Raw genomic sequence first — 18776 nt, 5'->3', positions numbered from 1 at the left:
AAGGTGTCCAGAGCAGGACCAACGATCCTGGGGAGTAGGACACGGCCCGGTGATGGCTGTCGTAGCGAGACTTTTGAGACAGCTGCGAGGCAGAAAGACGATCCCGTGCGATCTGGCGAGCTGTTTGAGCTCGAACAGTTGCATCGCGGGCGTACTCTGTAGGAGTGTAGGTATCTGATGGTAGGAGAGTTTCAAACGGTAAAGTGGGATGGCGGCCATACAAGAGATAGAAGGGGGAAAAGCCAGCAGTATCGTGGCGTGACGAGTTGTAGGCGAACGTCACGTAAGGCAGAGTGTTATCCCAATCTCGGTGGTCCGCAGAAACATACATAGATAGCATTGTGGTCAGCGTGCGATTGAGGCGCTCAGTGAGTCCATTAGTTTGCGGGTGGTATGCAGTGGTGAGCTTATGACGCGTAGAACACGAGCGAAGAATGTCGTCGACGACCTTTGAGAGAAATGAGCGACCACGGTCGGTCAGCAGTTGACGTGGAGCTCCATGGTGGAGAATGACGTCGTGCAGCAGAAAGTCCGCAACATCAGTTGCACAGCTTGTCGGTAGTGCTCGCGTGATAGCATATCGTGTCGCATAGTCAGTAGCGACGGCAATCCACTTATTCCCACTCAGACGTTGGAAATGGTCCGACGAGATCGAGGCCGACGCGGTAGAACGGGTCGGCAGGAATGTCTATAGGTTGAAGTGGGCCGGGCGGCGACAGCGAAGGACGCTTATGGCGTTGGCAGGACTCGCAAGATGCAACGTATCGGCGCACAGAACGGTAAAGGCCTGGCCAGAAGAATCGACGCCGTACGCGATCATACGTGCGGGCTGTTCCGAGGTGTCCGGCGGTTGGGACGTCGTGAAGCTGTTCAAGAACAGTAGAGCGGAGCGTTGCGGGAAGAACTAGTAGAAGCTCTGGGCCTTCGGAGCTCATGTTACGCCGGTAGAATGCCATCACGGAGCACGAACAAGTCGAGGAGGGCGGGTCGGAGTCGTGAGAACGTAGACCTTGGATGATGGACCGCAGATTGGCATCACTGAGCTGTTCACTGCGTATGTCGGTGAGGTCAGAGATGGCCAAAACGCAGGCGTCTGAATCATGCGCCGACAGGTCAGGGGGATCTACAGGATTACGAGATAGGCAGTCAGCATCCTGGTGCAGTCGGCCAGACTTGTAGGTTACGTCAAAGCTATATTCTTGAAGCTTCAAAGCCCAACGCCCAAGTCGTCCAGTAGGATCTTTGAGGGACGACAACCAGCACAAAGCGTGGTGATCTGTGATGACGGAAAAGGGGCGGCCAAACAAGTATGGTCGGAATTTGCCGACTGCCCAAACAAGTGCGAGGCACTCGCGCTCAGTGATCGAAAACTTGCACTCGGATGAGGAAAGGAGGCGACTGGCGTAGGCGATGACGCGATTTTTCCCTTGCTGCCACTGAGCGAGAACTGCGCCAATGCCATGTCCGCTGGCGTCGGTGCGAACTTCAGTGGGTGCTGACGGGTCAAAATGGGCTAAGATGGGCGGGGAGGTAAGCAATGTAGTAAGTTTGCGAAACGCATCAGCTTGTTGGGGACCCCAAGAAAACGGCATATCCTTCCTCAGGAGTTGTGTCAAAGGCCGACCAATGGGCGAAGTTCTTGACAAAACGTCGAAAATAAGAACATAGGCCGACAAAGCTGCGTACATCTTTCGTGGAACGTGGTATGGGGAAGTCTTTGACGACCCGAATTTTGTCAGGATCAGGTTGGACGCCTTGAGCACTGACGAGGTGGCCGAGCACCGTGATTTCTCGGCGGCCAAAACGGCATTTGGAAGAGTTCAGCTGGAGACCTGCGCTCCTGAAAACTTCAAGAACTGCCGACAGGCGGCTAAGGTGGCCTTTCGAACGTAGGTGAGAATACGATGACATCGTCGAGGTAACAAAGGCACGTGGACCATTTGTACCCACAGTAACAGGGAGGTCCATCATCCTTTCAACGTAGCCGGGCATTGCATATAACCAAAGGGCATTACTTTAAACTGGAAAAGTCCGTCCGGTGTCACAAATGCTGTTTTTTCACGGTCTTGGTCATCGACAGAAATCTGCCAGTATCCCGACTCAAGTCGATAGAGGAGAAGTAGGCAGACCCATGTAGGCAGTCGAGAGCATCGTCAATCCTTGGCAACGGGTAGACGTCCTTACGCGTGACCTTGTTTAAGTGACGGTAGTCTACGCAGAAGCGCCAGCTGCCGTCCTTCTTTTTTACGAGCAACGACTGGTGATGCCCATGGACTACAGGATGGTTCAATGACGTCCTTCGTGAGCATTTTATCAACTTCACGCTGTATTACCTGTCGCTCAGCATGGGACACGCGATAAGGACGTCGTCGGATTGGGCTGGCGTCTCCCGTATTGATTTTGTGAGTGACTACCGACATCTGCCCTAAAGGGCGGTCGTCAAAGTCGAAGATGCCCCGGAAGGATTCCAAGATACGCCGGATATCGGCTCTCTGTGCTGGAACGAGGTCAGGCGCGATCATCTTGTCAATGTCGCCATCAGCTGGGCTCATGTGAGGAACAGAATGAAGCGGGGGAAAAGAAGCGTCTGCAATGAACGCAGAAACAGAATGGTCAGCAAGAGAAGAGACGTTGGCTAGAGTCATGCCATCTGGGATAACTTGCGCACACCAGCTGAAGTTCAGTATCGGTAGAGATGCTCGATTATTCGTGACCGTGAAAACCATGTGAGGAACGGCAATATTTCTGGCCAGCCAAACGTCAATGGTCGGAGTCAACACATAATCGCCGTCGGGAATAGGAGGACAAGAGCCCAGGGTCACATACGTAACGGCTTGAGGCGCTAGGCGGATGTACTCGATAGAACACAAACGTGGTTGAGGTGTTGCTGGAGCGTCGTAATAACTTGGCAGGTCGAGCTGAAGTAGGCCGGTTCCACAGTCAATAAGGGCAGAGTGGGCGGACAGAAAGTCCATGCCGAGGATGAGGTCATGGCAGCACTTTTCGAGCACGGCAAATAGTACAGCTGTGGAGCGATCAGCAACACTAATACGCCGAGCACATCCCAAGCACGGGAAATGTTCCACCGTCGGCGACCTTGATGAGCGGCACCGTGGGCGGCGTTAAAACCTTCTTTAGGCGGCGACGAAGCTTTGAATTCATCACTGATATGTGAGCGCCTGTGTCCACAAGAGCAACAACATGTGCGTCGTCCACTTTAACGTCTATAAGGTTGCGTCGAGTCTGCAGTGTGGTCAGAGGATTTAGCGGGCGAATCGTCGATGCAGCGTCACCTCCGGGAGCTGCATCGTCTAGTTTTCCGAGACAGGTGGGAAGTCGGCGATTGCAGGACGGCGGAATTGGGGTGAGCGAGACGACGGGCGACGAGATTGCGGCGAGCGGGACTGGTGACCATACGGTGATGGTGACCGACGATACGGCCATGGAAGAAACGTCATCACTGGTGGACTGAGGTGACTCACGGTGGGGTTGGAATTGACCATTATTTGTCTCTGGGCGACGGTTGGACCCATAGGACGCCTGACGCCAATACCACCGGCTGTTGCAATAGCGGGCACGTGGCCAATACGGCGGCAGTTGAAGCAAATGGGCCGGTCGTCAGCAGTCCTCCACTCGGCGGATTGCGAGGAAGCACCGACCTCTGGCCTTGGGCGTACGAAAGTGGTGGCGACGGTCATTCGATCGGGAGGAAGCGGCCGTGCACACGGAGTCCAGGCCAACATTCGAAAGCTCTTGGACGAACGATGGCGTGCACTAGTGGTACCATTTGCGAGCCGGAATCACAGGAACGAGAGCACGTGGAGGCAGGAGAGATAGCTTCGAGTTCACGTCGGACTATCTTCGTCACGTGCTCCGCAGTCAGTGGTGCCTGTGGTAGGGGAGCGTCTTCGCACGACCATGTTGCTGCTGTATTTGGAAGTCGAGTAAATTGATGGGCAATACGTCGGCTTTTGGCGGTCTCGAAACGCTGGCACTCACGGATGATGGCATCTACTGTGTCACAGTCCTTGCAGATCAGGAGGTTGAATGCGTCATCTGCTATACCTTTCAAGATATGAGTCACTTTTTCAAACTCCTCCATGCTGTCGTCCGCTTTGCGGCAAAGGGCGAGCACGTCTTGTATATAAGAGAGGTACGATTCATTCGATGTCTGCGCACGAGACGCCAGCTCCTTTTTGGCCGCTATCTTTCTACCGGTCGATTTGCCAAACAGGGCAAACATCTTTTCTTTGCACGCATCCCAGCTGCCAATTTCTGCTTCGTGGTTCTCGAACCACACTTTGGCTGTCCCTTTCAGGTAGAATAGGATGTTCGCCAACATAAGAGTGTCGTTCCAGCGATAATTCTTGCTGGTGCGTTCGTACATCGGCAACCATTCTTCGATGTCGACATTGTCAGTCCCGCAAAACGTGCCTGGGTCTTTCAGCTGTGGAAGGACAACTGTCGTCGTGGCGGTTGCCGCTGCAGGGGCCGAACCCTCTTCTGCCATCGTGGGTTCAACCAAGTGTCGGCCGCTTCGGAGCTCCGTTATACCGTGTTGGTACCCCGCACCACCACCAAAATGTCACGGGAGTGAGAATACCCGCAATTAAGAAAGAAAGAATGAAATGTATTTACAAGATATACACGGGGAGTCCTTCAGCCAAGATGGCGGAACACCAACAACAACGCGAGCGCTCTTGCGATCGTCGTCTTCATCGACTCGATGGAGCATTCCTGCTTGTTTGTCACGGCTTGTAACAATATACATACTTCTGAACATGGCAAGGCATCCGAGTGGGTTTCACAGATTTGGTGAGGCCACAAATCAATCTGATCACTTGCACTGTCGACATCCATGGGCACCTAAAAGAAAGGCTCGTATTATGCAGTTTACATTTACAACACAATCAGGAGCACAGTTATTGCTCCATTTCAAGTAGCAATTAAGCAAAGGTAATGAACATACATATGATACGTCTGTTGAAGTGGAATGCACAGGCAGGGATCTTGTGCCTTGGACTGTTGCATAAGTGCCTCCTGGTTGCTCTAGCTGATACGTGCGCAGAGGAAGACATTTACAGTAACACCTCGTTAATATATATGCACCCACTCAATATATACTGATGTTTATAAATGTAGTTGACACAAATCCCCAAGCAAATCTCCACAAAGCTTAATTCGCTGAATGCTTATAAGCTGTAACAGCTCGTATGTGTACTAGTCAGAATATTTTCACCGCGGTTACTTTCTGTCTCAAAAAGGCTATCCTTGCGACCTCAACTCACAGTGTACCTGTTGCCACTGCGCATCACAGAAAAAAAGATATTTTCAGGAAATGTAGAGACCAGTCGATGAACGATTCGATCCGGGCTCAGTGCAAATAAGCCATATGGAAAGAAAAATATGGAACTGCGTGGAACAGTAGCGTAGACAAATTTTTTTTACCTGGAGGGTGGGGGGGACAGAAGGAGGTTGAATCTCCCTGGCTACGCCAGTGGCGCGGAACTTCGTAGGCGCTGTGTGGCGACATACGTAGAGGGTACAATATCGCTTGTTTCCTTTGCGAAAAGCTCCTTCGGGCGCGCCAATCGCAGGTGCCGTGATAGCTTTATCTTCAGTTATCTGCGCAGAGCGGTTCGAGTGCAGCGCCGTTAATTATATTAAAGACGATAGTCTTTCTTGAAATTTAGTCTGTCTGTCTTTCTGTTTGTCGGCACGTCACTTGATTCAGCCACCCGGCCAAAGTTGAACCACTTGCCCAAGGGCCAGCCATCTTGAACGGCTGACTAGGTTCATACTTGTGTACATTGTTGATCAAAAAGCAAACATTACGCATATCTGAGGCACAGCATCACTAGGTAAGTATTAGGTGGTGGGTTCCTTTAATAGAAAATACATAGATACGTAATTCTAGAGACCCTAGTTTCTTAAGCTGCGCTGAAAATGCGACTGCGCTGAAACTTGCCTTCCTCCGTGCCCTCTGCACGAGCTCGTTGTTGTGTATCGGTTTCGGTTCAGTATTGCACTGTACGAATGCCATGGGGCGCCGCTCTGGCATTCTTGTTTTACCCAGGCGACGTGTAAAAAAGAGTGTGTGGGGAGTACACGTTGAGTGCGGACGTTTCTTCTGCTTCGGCGCTTCGCGCCAAACCGCGTGTTCTGGCTGGCTGGCGTCCCCGCCGGTCGCGTTGGTCACCACCGGTCTTCGCCTGCCGCTGCGCCGGGACTACCAGCCCGCAACACAGCACTCATGTTTCCCGACGTATTGCCAGATGGCGTCCATATCTCACGCAGCGCCTCTTCTATCGTCTTTAGGTGACATTCGCAGCGAAGCACGCAGATACGCGGCCAATTTTAGTACACGAAGGCGCTGAGGCGAGCTCCCAGCAGATAACGCCGTCCTTTCCTCTTCACCCGAAACGCGTTTTCTTGCTTATCCTGTGTTTTGCTGTATTGCTTTTCGTGACGCGCGTGTTTTGTGTTTCATGTTGGCCCGCAACACCTGAGCATCACGCGCGGCGAGGGAGGCATGAAATTACGGAGCAGCAGCGCGGGGGGAGGAGGGGGCTCAACAAATATGGCAGGGAAAATATAGTGATTTCAGAGAGTGCCAATAGAAAACCATGTGTAGACGTCGCGGACGTTGTTTGCGTGATAATTTTGCGTATTCACAGGTAAAGAGAAACAAAGGCGCGTCTACAATACGAACTTGTGTATTTAAACAGAAGCGTTGCGAGGAGAACGAGGCAGCAGCGAAAGTAATACGGGTATCACACAGACAATATTGATCGCGTTCAAGGCCGATCCGAATGAGGCTCGATCTGGATCAGGTGCTGCTTCTTGGTCACTTTTAATCGCGATCAGGCCCGATCGGGATCACGACGATAGCGATGTGCGCGTCTGTGCCGAACACGACCAGAATTAAGTTTGGGACGTGTAGCAGCGACGATTGTCGATGGCGATCAAGAAATCCAATCCACATAGGCCGTGATCGCGATCAAAAGTGCCCGTGTGGCACGGGTATAAGTTTTATGATCATTATGGAAATGCTTAGTTTAAATATTAAATTCACTATAAATGTAAGCTCCACTTTTCTCTCATCAGAATTTGGGGAACAGCATCATCTCGCAGACGAATTCTTAATGGCGATGTGTGATAGAAATCCCTTGGTGCAAAATGTTTAGAGCACACACGAAGAAGCTTTGTTGGCTGCCAGTCGCTTCCGAGTGGTCGTATTGCATCAACCCATCTCCTACAACGTTCCTGATCGCCGGGAAATAATAAGGGCAAAATGGCAACATGCATCAAAAACAAATTCACGGGTGTTAAACTGACGCACAAAGCAAAACAAAAACATAATTCATGACAAACAGAGCTTCGCATGCAAATACCACGCATCAATGATTCAATGAGGAATGAAAATTCGGATACGTACGCATGAAAAGTACACCTGGTTCTTTCCGTAGCGAGCGCGACTTCCACCCGAGCACGCAACAGCTAGGCATCGCCTAGCTCTGCTGCAAAATACTGCGCGGGCCTTGCGCGCTTACACAGCGCGAAATACTGCAAAATTTCTGCGGGTTTCGCTTTATGCGCGACCGCGCTTGCAAACAGCGCGCCGTAGATGGCAGACGACGTCGAAAGGAGAACGGACACGAAAAAGCCGCCAGATCCCACGCATTGTGGGAATCGATGTAATGCGAAGCAGCCAGCAAAGAGCTGCATACATCGCCTTGTCTGTCCTTGTGGAAAATGCGTGCCAATCATGTTCGTTACACAGTAACGTCGCGCGATACCAATTTCGGGGTCGATCAAGCCAGCAAAACGGCCGCCAGCGCACCATGAGCGTGGCACATAAGTCATGCTGTACATGACATGCGTGTCATGGTTTTCATGTTAACTCGTGCTATTCATGTTCGTCGTACAGTCATGTCGCAAGATACCAATTTTGGTATATGTCAAGCTAGCGAAACGGCCGCCAGCGCACCATGAGGCGTAAGTCATGCTGTACATGACATGCGTGTCATGATTTTCATGTTAACTCATGTTATTCACGTTCGTTACACAGTAACGTCGCGCAGTACCAATGTTGGTATATATCAAGATAGCGAAACGGCCGCGAGCGCACCATGAGCGTGGCATGTATATCATGCTGTACATGAGATGCGTGTCATGATTTGCACGTTAGGACCTGTCAGTTATGTTCGTCAGACACTCTTGTCACGCCGTATCAATTTTGGTATATATCAAGTTAACGAAACGGCCGTAAGAGCACCAAGACTGTTGCATGTATATCATGTCGTTCATGACATGCATGTCATGATTTTCAAGTTATGACTCGTCATTCATGTTCGTCATACAGTCATGTTATGCCATACCAATTTTGGTATGGTCGTAGGCGGCTAGATAGATAGATAGATAGATAGATAGATAGATAGATAGATAGATAGATAGATAGATAGATAGATAGATAGATAGATAGATATGCTCAAGGTCGCAGAAGTTCGCTAAGAAATGCTTCGCATTTAAAAGGAGAAAGAAAAGCTTCCGGTGCAGCAGTTTCTTCTTTAGGGGGCGCTGCGGATGTTAGAGATGTGGCGGCTTCACAAATGTGACGTCCGGGCCTCTCCTTAGTTTTTCCTTCCTTCTCCGTGGCCTGCCCTGTCCTGCCCCCAGTTTCGCCAGAGCTTCTCCAGAGCCGCAGCGCGGCGCTGTTGGTGCCATAAACTTGAGCTTGGGTTCCCTATTGTGTGTCAGTGCCGGGACAACTCTGAATTGTCGAACATTTGTTTGAACAAACCGCACACGGCCATCTTTTCGCTTAGGTATTAGAATCTCTTATCGTTTGCTACATCTTTTCGGGGGATTGAAGCTAGTTAAGTTAGTACAAGAGAGCTTTCTTTCTTGTACGGGCGCAGTGTTAGCCCTCAAGTGTAACTATATTGGTGCTGGTTGCAGCGCTGTGTTTTGACAGCGAAACTGTTTAAGCCGACTGTTAGTCCGTGCAGAGTGAACAGTAATCATCATCTCATGAACCGGCACGCGCCCTGATCGTCTTTTCTTCATCGTCTTCACGTGTTCTGCTTCGCTCCCAGTACATGTACGCTGATTTATCTGGCGTTGGATGCAATAAATCTGATGGGCGAGAGAATGAGTAGAGGTAGAGAGAGAAATAAAGATAGAGAAACAGAAGTTCTCGGGGAAACTTTTCCTAGACGAGGCCAGATTCGAATCCGCGTTCCCACAGTGCGAAGGCAGGCGTCTTAACCACTCGACCATCCAGGCATGCTAGCATATCAGAGCTTTGTATAGTACCGCAAGTCAAGAACCTCCGCATACCCGGAGCTTCTCCGCAAAAATTCTGTTAATAAATGTTTTCACCACCACCACCACCACCATAGTATAACAAGGGGGTGCAAAATGAAAGGGAGGGTGAGGAGGAGGAAAAGAGGGAGGAGTACAGAGAGAAAGGAGAGATAACGAGATAAATATAGAGAAGAAGGGAGTAAAAGAGAGGAGATAAAAAGGCAGAGAGAGAAATAGAAAGCGAAATAGATAGAAAGAAAGGAAGAAAGGGAAAAAGATAGAAGGCGAGAGAACGATTACAGGGAAATGGAATAAATGGGAGAAGAGATAGAAAAATAAAGAAAGAATTACAGTTAGAAAGAACCAGATGCAAAAAGAAATATAGAAGAAAGGTTAGCACGCATAGCCATGTATAGTATAGAATAGCAAGGCGTGGGAAAGAGTGAGGTGGGAGGGTAAGTCCAGCCAAGCCAGGACCAGTTAGGTGCCCACCAGCTCTGCTGTGACCCAGCCTTGCGCGATTTACTGCAAGCTGAGCTACTCTTATCAATGGTTCTTTGACATTTAAGTAAATAAAGATTTTCTCGACCTGCCAGGTTGCATAGTGTTAAGTTTGGACCGCGAATAAAAAAACAGACGCCATTGAGCGTTGATCAGTCGGCTGGAGGTCTTTCCCACCGGGATTAGCGCTTAGACGGAGGCACTGAGCCACAAAAGTTTCTGGAAAGTGCTTGTACACGTGTGGTCGAGTGAGCGAGGCAGCCCGTGTCGCGGCGCTACCTGGAAGTCAGACGGGGTAGTCGCGAACACCCTTCCTGCTCGGCGTCCTCAACGTGAGCCCGAACCGCCGGAAAGGTTTTAATCGCTCCAGGGCGTGCCTTCGTCTGAACGCAAGCGTTAGCGTTTTCAGGTGCTCGAGATAGTAGCCGCCTTCAAAGATCTCTTCGAAAGTCAGCAACCCTCCGTACCCAACCTCGTCACCGGGAGTTCTCGGAATCAAGGCGCCCGAGTGTGTGACCTGTACGTCGTCATTGTATGGTGCATTTTGAACCCCGGGGTCATTTCTTCTATGCTCCCCATTGCATCCATCGAGTTGCCTACTTTAATCTTTCTGGTGCCTAGAGCGCTGGGACGGCAAGACACCGGATTGGCGGGAGCTGATGTCGCCTCTCCCCTACTGTCTCAGTGGTAGGGACCGCCGTGACTATAAAGCCGAATACATTTGTAAATGAGACGATTACTCTTGTAACTGTTGTAACTGTGTAACTAGACCTATGCTCTTTCAAGAACGCGTTCTTCTCACTGGAAATATCGCTTGAAGGCAACCGATGTGGACGACGGCGGAGCCAGCTGTCGATAAAGAGACGCGCCGGACCCCACTCCTTAGAACATACGATTGAAAGGCAGGGCAAGCTTACTGCTCTCTGACATTCTAGTCTATGTGCACATTGGGTCGCGCAATATGCTAAGCTGCTTTTAATACCTGTTCGATGACAGCGTCTCCCAGCGCTTGAAATGCTCGCGTCCGTTCTTGTTTGCCGCAAGTGGCGCAACGAACCGACCGCATATAACCGCGTATCGTTCGCTGCAGCTATGCAGTTACCTGTACGGGGTTGGCGGATCTACCTGCTTTTGGGAGTTATAATAATCCACGAACACGCATTTTGTGATATTTCTTCTGCGTTTTTCAGCAGCGTGGACGATGATTTTCTGCCAAGCAAATGACTGTACCGTGGCGACAGACACATGTGTTCCTACACATGTGTCTGTCCTAAGGCTGTTTCACATGCGAGCGACATGGCGGCGGGAACCGCGGCGATCGAGCGGCACCAGGACGCTTGGACGCGGCTTCGTTTCACATGCACCGCTTTTGCGCGGCGCGCGCCTCTGCGATGCGCAGTGATGGTTGTGGAAAGCGCCCGTTACCCGCGTGTTTCCTTTCTCCGAGTTCGCTTGTTTTGGTGCGCTTGGATTGCGAGGTTCACCAGGCTTCTACTTCGATGCTCGATTTTCACGCGGCTAAACCTTGAATGATGAGATGTGCTGTGTAACAGAGTGCAAATAAACAACTACAGTAGTCACGTTTATTTCTCTTCCAGCTTTCGTTTTTTACGACGCAAGTCTTGTTGCACGCCAATACACATGACCATGGAAAAGCAAAAGAAAGAATTGACTTTTGCGGTTTTGTACTTTCACAGGGCTTTCGGTGGCTTTAGCCCTCGAATGCCGCAAGGCGTTGATGCGCCGTCTGGGCCGGCAATCGCATGCAAGCTGCCCAGTCGACGATATTGTGAGTTTGTGAAGCTCGTCTCTCTTTGCCTGTGGGCATTCCAGTAAAGAGGCGGCGGCATTGTCGTCTTCGTGGTACGTGACCATTAAAAAAAGAAAACAGCAAACTATTTGAACGTGCTGGGCAAGAGTAGCAAACAAGAAAGAAACAACAACATGTGCTGCGAACTACAAATGTGGAGTGCCGTAGGATCTCCCTGTCCGGACCTATGTTGGTGCCAAGATTTGATAAATATGCAGAACAAAATGACACGTGCAAACGATTTGTCAGCTTTGATGGAAGCGCCGTAGAGAACAACAAAATGAAAAGAACGGCGCTTCTACAGTGCCAGCTCGTTGCATCGAATGTCGTCTGCTAGGAAAGCGAGTTCCCCCCGCCGCACGCGCCCGCTCCTCGACTCCATCCCTGCAGGGCTCCCCGCGTCACTTCTCTCCCATTAATTGACCTTGGGCAGACGCTCTGCCGTGAGCTAGAGTAATCTTTTATCATCGATTCCAGCGAATGGTTGATTATCACGGTGGCGTCAAATTCAATTTTTTACATATCCTCCTGAGACCCACAGTGAATTTAGTGTCATGGATTTTTGTTAAACTTTAAGAACTGCTTTTTCTGAGTGCAAAGGTGGAAAGTGTCACATAGTTTTTCAATATATTATGTTACTTGGCGCAGCACGTTGTCCAATATTGTACATTGCGACTCTAGGGGGATGTTTTGGGGGAACAGATAGTAGGGCGTAGTTGAGGCCAGTGACCAAAAAAAGGATATCTCGCATCAGAAATATACTTTTATTTGCTGCTTCCAAACCGAGAATACAATTGTTAATGGTCGTGTAAATTCCAGTCCGCAAATCTTAGTTTAAGATGCAGCTCATCCGGAATGTACTGTTTGAAGTAATCAAGATGACACCATGATTTACGGTGGTGCTTGTCGACGACGGGCTGAAAAGCTGACATCTTCGAATTTGTCATCCTGCAAATGAATTAAAATGCATGAATAACATAGTCTTAATATTGCCCGAAAAAGTAAATGACAGCTGCAACAAGAGTGTAAATATTCACCGCTCTGTCTTTTTCCAACGGCTGGGTCTTTGCGTCCCCAAAGATGTGGAAGTGGAGATCGACGCCACAGGGGAGCCTTCATTAATTGTATCTTCATCTTCAGAACTTGACTCATTGTGCAGGACCGATGAAGTGAACACGAAGTCTTCAGCAGAGTCGTCATCACTGTCCGAGAGGTCCAAGTCTGAGGTGTCCCGCTCTGCAATTCTCTCCAAGATTTTCTCAGCCGTGGCATCACTCACACGGAGCCTATTACCTACCAAAGAGAATACGTGAAGTGTAAATGTAATAGCGAGAACTGCAGCGAAAAACGTATTACTCTCTGTAGAGCGCCAAGAGAGCGCACGCGCGTACTGTCGTGTTTTTGTTGTCATTGACACCCAATGTCCATTGTATTGGACATTGTCAAATACGCAACGCATGCAAAAAAACTACCCCATTTTTTGCTCAAATATGAATTTCTTTGTGTGCTCCAACGTCTTATGAACAGAAATAAATGCTTAAATGCACTTAAGACATCCAGGAATGAATGTAAATCCACTTACTTCTTAGGCGGCAGCCGCAAAAATCGTTCGTGCTCAATCCCGCCATTTCGAGTGCTCCTGAGAGGCGGGAAACACGCCGACATTGACCACATTAACTAGATGGCAGCACGGGTCCCACAAGCAGCCGAGGAAACGCTTTCCGGGAGGAGGAAAGCGCTTGGAAAGCCGCGGTGCGCTGTGTTGCAATGTCGAATATATTGGATAAATTTCCCATTGCCGGTCTCTGGAGGTTATACTACAGATATTAGAAATGTCTTCTCGCTGTTGCTGCATCGCCTGGAATACCGCAATGTCTCTGAATCCACAGAAGAACAATTTCAGGAAGAAGTTCTCTTGCTCATGTGAGTCAAGATGTACTGTACAACATAGTCGTTCCTGTTTATGCTATGGTTGAGTGAGCGAGAGATAAATTTCCAAGTCTGTTCTATTCAATAAATAAATTTCAGCCACTCGTATTTATCCTCATTTAAAAATTTACGGGACACAACAATAGAGAATAATACAGCCAGCTGGACGAGTTGGTAAGTTAGCATGTTGGGGTAAACGTGCAGCGCGGCGTAAACGAATTACTAAAAAACAGACGATGCGAGCGCTGGCTCACAGCTGAACATTTTATTGCGTACGCTAACACAATATACATTCGAGTCCCATGGTGCGTGCCAGATAACCAAAAGATACGGGGGAACAAGCCATTAAGAAATTCTACTTCTTTTTGATGCAGTGTCATAGACGTTTGGCTGACACACGAAGCAGAACCTATATGCACGTGATATGCCTTAGCTATTTCTCGGCTTCTTTGATTCTTATTTTCAAACAATACAGCAGTTTCCTGAAACAGGGGTTCCTGAAACATCTGTGCATATTGCAGAATATGCCAATACGAAGCCCTGTTTCAGGAAACTGCTGTATTGTTCAGCAATGATAAGAATCAAACAAACAATCATACAATGTTAACATGGCCCGGTGCTGGCGCGCTCGCGACCGTTGCATTACCTCGATATATGGAAAAATTTGGGTCGCACCAGATGAATGTATATAGAACCAAATGAGAAGTCATAACATGCAAATTATGACATGCATGTCATGGGCGGCATGATTTATGGACCACTGTAATGGTGCGTTTGCGACCGTTTCATTACCTTAATATACACGAAAGTTGGTATGGCACTACTTGAGTGTATGATAAACATATACATCTCACACATTGTATATACCAGAATATATATTTCATTGGCATGGTATATGCCACATTGCACATGCAATCGAGCATGACAAACTTGCGATATTGAACATGTTATGACGTGAATGCCCTTATTTGTCTCCAAGTCATGCAATGCGGTGTATACAGCTCTTCGCTGACTTCGCCGAATCACATCGATTCCCAAAGTGCGTGGGATTGGCCGTATTTTCCTATTTTCGGACTTTCGTTTCAACTTTATTGCGGTCTCGAGAGGTCAACGTGTCTGCTTACGTCGCTAGCAGCTAGCGCCATAATATATCTTGGTCTTGGAATAAAAGCCCTCGCTAGCAAAAGGTGTAAATCCGACATGCGTCATTGTACAATTCGGAAATTAAAAATAATTTTAGGACAACTGTGTCACTTGAGAGGTTTATTGGCAGCGTGACACGGCAAGCAAGCTATTAGACGCAACGGCGAGGCAAGCATCATGCACCGTATCGAACAGGGGTGTCAAACTCACACTAGCTACCGGTCCGCAGTCACGAAATTTATTCCCGCAAAGGGCCTGAACAGTAAAGAGGTGGGGGCAGAGTTTTATAATAAATAATAATAATAATAATAATAATAATAAAATAATAATAATAATAATATAATAATAATAATAATAATAATAAAATAATATTATTATTATTATTATTATTATTAATTCATCTGCTTTAACGTCCCACAACCACGGTATGATTGTGAGAGACGCCGTTAGTGGAGGGCTACGGAAATTTCGACCACCTGGGGTTCTTTTTCTTCTTTTATTTTCCACATAAACTTCCCCTTAAGGCATAGCATTAAGGCATAAGGAGTATATTGTAGTGTATTTGTATTATATTTGTAGGGCGGTGAGGTGACTGAAGTAAAATGTGTCTTGTGGAATGTGTTGTCATGTATCCAACGGTCATAACTGTTTGTGTCACTGTAGCGAGGCCATCTTGCAGGAGATGACGGGAGCGTTCCGACTGTAATCTTGTATGGACCTGGGGTTCTTTAACGTGCACCTACATCTAAGTACACGGGCCTCGAGCATTTTGACCTGCATCGAAAATGCGGCCGCCGCAGCCGGGATTCGATAGTTTGAACAAAATGTCAGCTAACGTTAGTTGCCATTTCAAAAGCATTCATTTCCCGTAACTCATATGTGGGCCATTTCTAAAGGGGATTTGGCGTCAGGATTCCATAAACATATCGATACCGACCTCCACAATAACTAAAATCGCGACGCCGATCCTAAAATTGTTTGACAGTTGTGTTTCGATACAAGGCGACCGACTCGGGTCTCAGGAAAAAATAAAAAGCGTAAGACCGGCGCACGTCGTGTAGCTTATACAAAAAAAAATAAAAATAGAAAAGCATTACGATCACGAAAGGCGCGCAACTCATGCGACCACTCATTAGCAAATATCCGCGAGCAGCCCGAAGTCAAAAAAGTATGGGCCGAAGAGTGTCGTGTGCGGCCGCGGGAAGCTAGCGAAAAGTCGGTGTGCCGCGTGTTTGGGACCCGGGTTAGAAAGACACCAGCCAAGAGCAGAGTAAACAGATTATGGCGGTGCTACCAGAAGGAGGCGGTTTTACGTATTGAATGTTTGTACGGCGAAGCTGTATGCTACTCCGATCCCGGGATTTCTTCGTCTCTGTACACAAGGGCCTACCGAAAAACTCACAGTGTCCCTTATGCAGGTCGCCCTAAAAGGACTCGAAGACGGATGCCATCTCTCCTTCTGTTGTGTTCACTTGATGTAGTGATCCCTCTTTGCCACCTCCGAAAGCTTTATGCACTGCGTCCGTGCCAAGGTATTGCAAGCTCTCCGCACCTCACGGCAGGGCACGTGATGGGCCCACCTTTGACCAAGCCGCGATTTCATGGGATAATGTTAGGATGTGACGTTATATGACGTCACAAACTTTGAATATGTATGGCGTCTGATGATGTGATGTGGTGACGTCATCACATGATGATTTTTTTTTTTGCATCCCTCGTGTTGACGCCGCAGGATGACGGTCGACAAAGTAATTTGATTTCACCGTTGATGAGCGCGACCTAACCCACATTCTCCTGGCCTGTCGTCTTCTCCTCCTCCCGGCGGGTCGGTGCCACTCAAGACCTGGAGGACTGGGAGACCTCGCTACGCTCCACGGACCCGGCAAGGCAGAAGATCGCCGCCAGCCGGGCTGCCAACGTCATGGACTTATTAGACATGAACGTTGAGTGTGGTGGGGTCGCGCGGGGACCCAGGGCCTGGGCGGTCCTGAATTCCCTCGCAATAAAGTTTTTTCGACTCGACTCGACTCGTAGTCGTCGTGGTCGTAGTAGTGAGTAACAAGTCTTACGCTTGACCTCCAAGGTGGTGCCGGTGGGAGATTTCTCTGTGCGTTGTTGAACAATAAAAATTCGCAGCGTGCGCGTTAACTAAAAGCCGAATTCTTCTGTCTCTCATTCCCCATTAGCAGCCATTGGCATGTTCCAGTAGGAAACGTTAGTAGAAGTAGAAGTGTAAGTGTTAGCTAAAAGCCGACTTCTTCTGTCTCTCATTGCCATTAGCAGCCATTGTTTACCTCCAAGGTAGTGCCTGTGAGATTTCTCCTGTGCGTGATTAAACATAAAAATTTTGTTCAAACGCCGTTGATTGATGAAATAAACCAACGAAAGACGCCAGATGTTTGTAAAAGCAGAACGAAAGAACGCCAGATGTTTTTCTTAGTCGTAGTTGTTTTAGCCACCTCGCCCGATCGTCAACGGGCGAGGTGGACCGGCAACGGCGCGAGGACCTGCCGTACGAGAGTTAAATCACACTAAAAGACATACTTTGCGGCGATACACTCTAGTGAGCTGTCAACTTTTCGTCTTAATGTACATGATAAAGAAATTATTTCTACGAAAAACGCAAGGCACACCTTGAGCAATATGTTTGGTTTTGGGACGCTAAATGGAACCATGAGGCGATGCGAAGCCGGGCACTTGCACGATCGCGTTCCGTTGGCTTTGTTGGGCATGCTACCGACCTCGCGTCGTGGAACGCGCGTCCTGTCTTCCCTTAGCCTTGCCTTTAATTCGCACAGGGCGAGCGGGGAATGCGGTCGCTCTTGGCGCTCTTTCGCTCGGGAGCGGACTTCTTTGCATTTCACGATCACGGATAATGAAGGGACCACGTAAACGAACAGTACAATAAAAGTTTGATGTTTAATATATACACGATGTTTCACACTCTTATATTATGTACTGGGCGCATTTCACGGAAGAGTTTCACGGTTTACAGATGATTCCCTCCGTAGCTTCGCCCCACTCATCATCATTACCCCGTGGATATGCTGTGATTTTTTTCAAATTCTAACGCGGCAATGTGATCGACATACGCAGATTTCGCACAGGACTCACAGTTTAACTTTTGTGATTCATTCGGTTAAAAGAGACGCGTCAAGTAGGGACACTTACAGCTTTCTACCAAAATAATTGTGTTTCATTGTTTGAGCTACTGCGAATGAAATGAATCGCACGCGTTGTCAGGGCTGTTTTCGAGCTTAAGGACAAGGCATTGATGTCGTAGTACATTAGCCGCTTTGGCTCCAGCGACGTTTATTCCAGTTTCAGCCTGTCCTACATAGGACATAAATGAAGGAACAGCCTACTGCTCTACCATGTAGTACTCTATGTCGTTTCGCTTTTAAGGTGAAAGCCTGAAATATTTTATGTTTCAAGGTCGCGTGAAGTCCCCCCCCCCCCTCCAAAAAAAAAAGAAAAACGAAACGGAGTGAGTGCGCGCGTACTTCGGTCACTTTGTTTTGTTTTCATCGTCGCGCAAGTGAACAAAAACTCAAAAACTTGGAGGACGCTTGAGCTTCGCCTTCAAGAGTAGAACGCGATATTCTAATTGGGCCCCGTGCACATCGCCTTCTCAAGCGCTAGCCTGGCTTCGGTTTTAGGTGCATGCCTCAACCGTGCCGTAAGCAAACGAACGACTGTGCGCGTAACATTGGTCCTTTCAAACTATCCTAGAATGCTTACTGCAAGTAGAGTTGTCAAGTGCTCACTACACCATAATTACTCCTTTTGCTTATCTTGCGAAGGGCCCACTACGCGGCCGTAAAGCAACAAGCGATCCTACGCAGCTGTTCACTTTCTTGACGCTTTTGCTGCTGATGATGATTAAATATGTCTGAGCGCTTTGTAATGGGTGGGCCTTTAAAATACCCACTCGTTGCGCAATGACATGTTTTGACGCCTGCGCGATTCTACGCTTCCGCGACGCAATATGACATGCGTTAAGGAGATTCCTTCCAATACATAACATCATATAGTGGCCCCGCCACGGTGGTCTAGTGGTTATGGCGCTCTATTGCTGACCCGA

The 18776-nt window shown here is 48.6% G+C and overlaps 1 long non-coding RNA gene across 1 annotated transcript; it reads right to left on the bottom strand.

Moving 5' to 3' along the window:
• Positions 1-12463: 12463 nt before the first annotated feature.
• On the bottom strand, positions 12464-13404 carry LOC125757502 (uncharacterized). The gene is made up of 3 exons (XR_007415273.1): positions 13203-13404; positions 12658-12906; positions 12464-12568 (listed from the first exon to the last, which is right to left on the bottom strand). It is a non-coding gene; the product is annotated as an uncharacterized LOC125757502 (long non-coding RNA).
• Positions 13405-18776: the final 5372 nt, after the last annotated feature.

Source organism: Rhipicephalus sanguineus, chromosome 2 (genome assembly GCF_013339695.2).
Source record: "Rhipicephalus sanguineus isolate Rsan-2018 chromosome 2, BIME_Rsan_1.4, whole genome shotgun sequence".
Taxonomy (NCBI): Eukaryota; Metazoa; Arthropoda; class Arachnida; order Ixodida; family Ixodidae; genus Rhipicephalus; species Rhipicephalus sanguineus.
The sequence above is the reverse complement of the archived record's forward strand: the minus strand, read 5'-3'. Positions and strand labels throughout refer to the sequence as shown.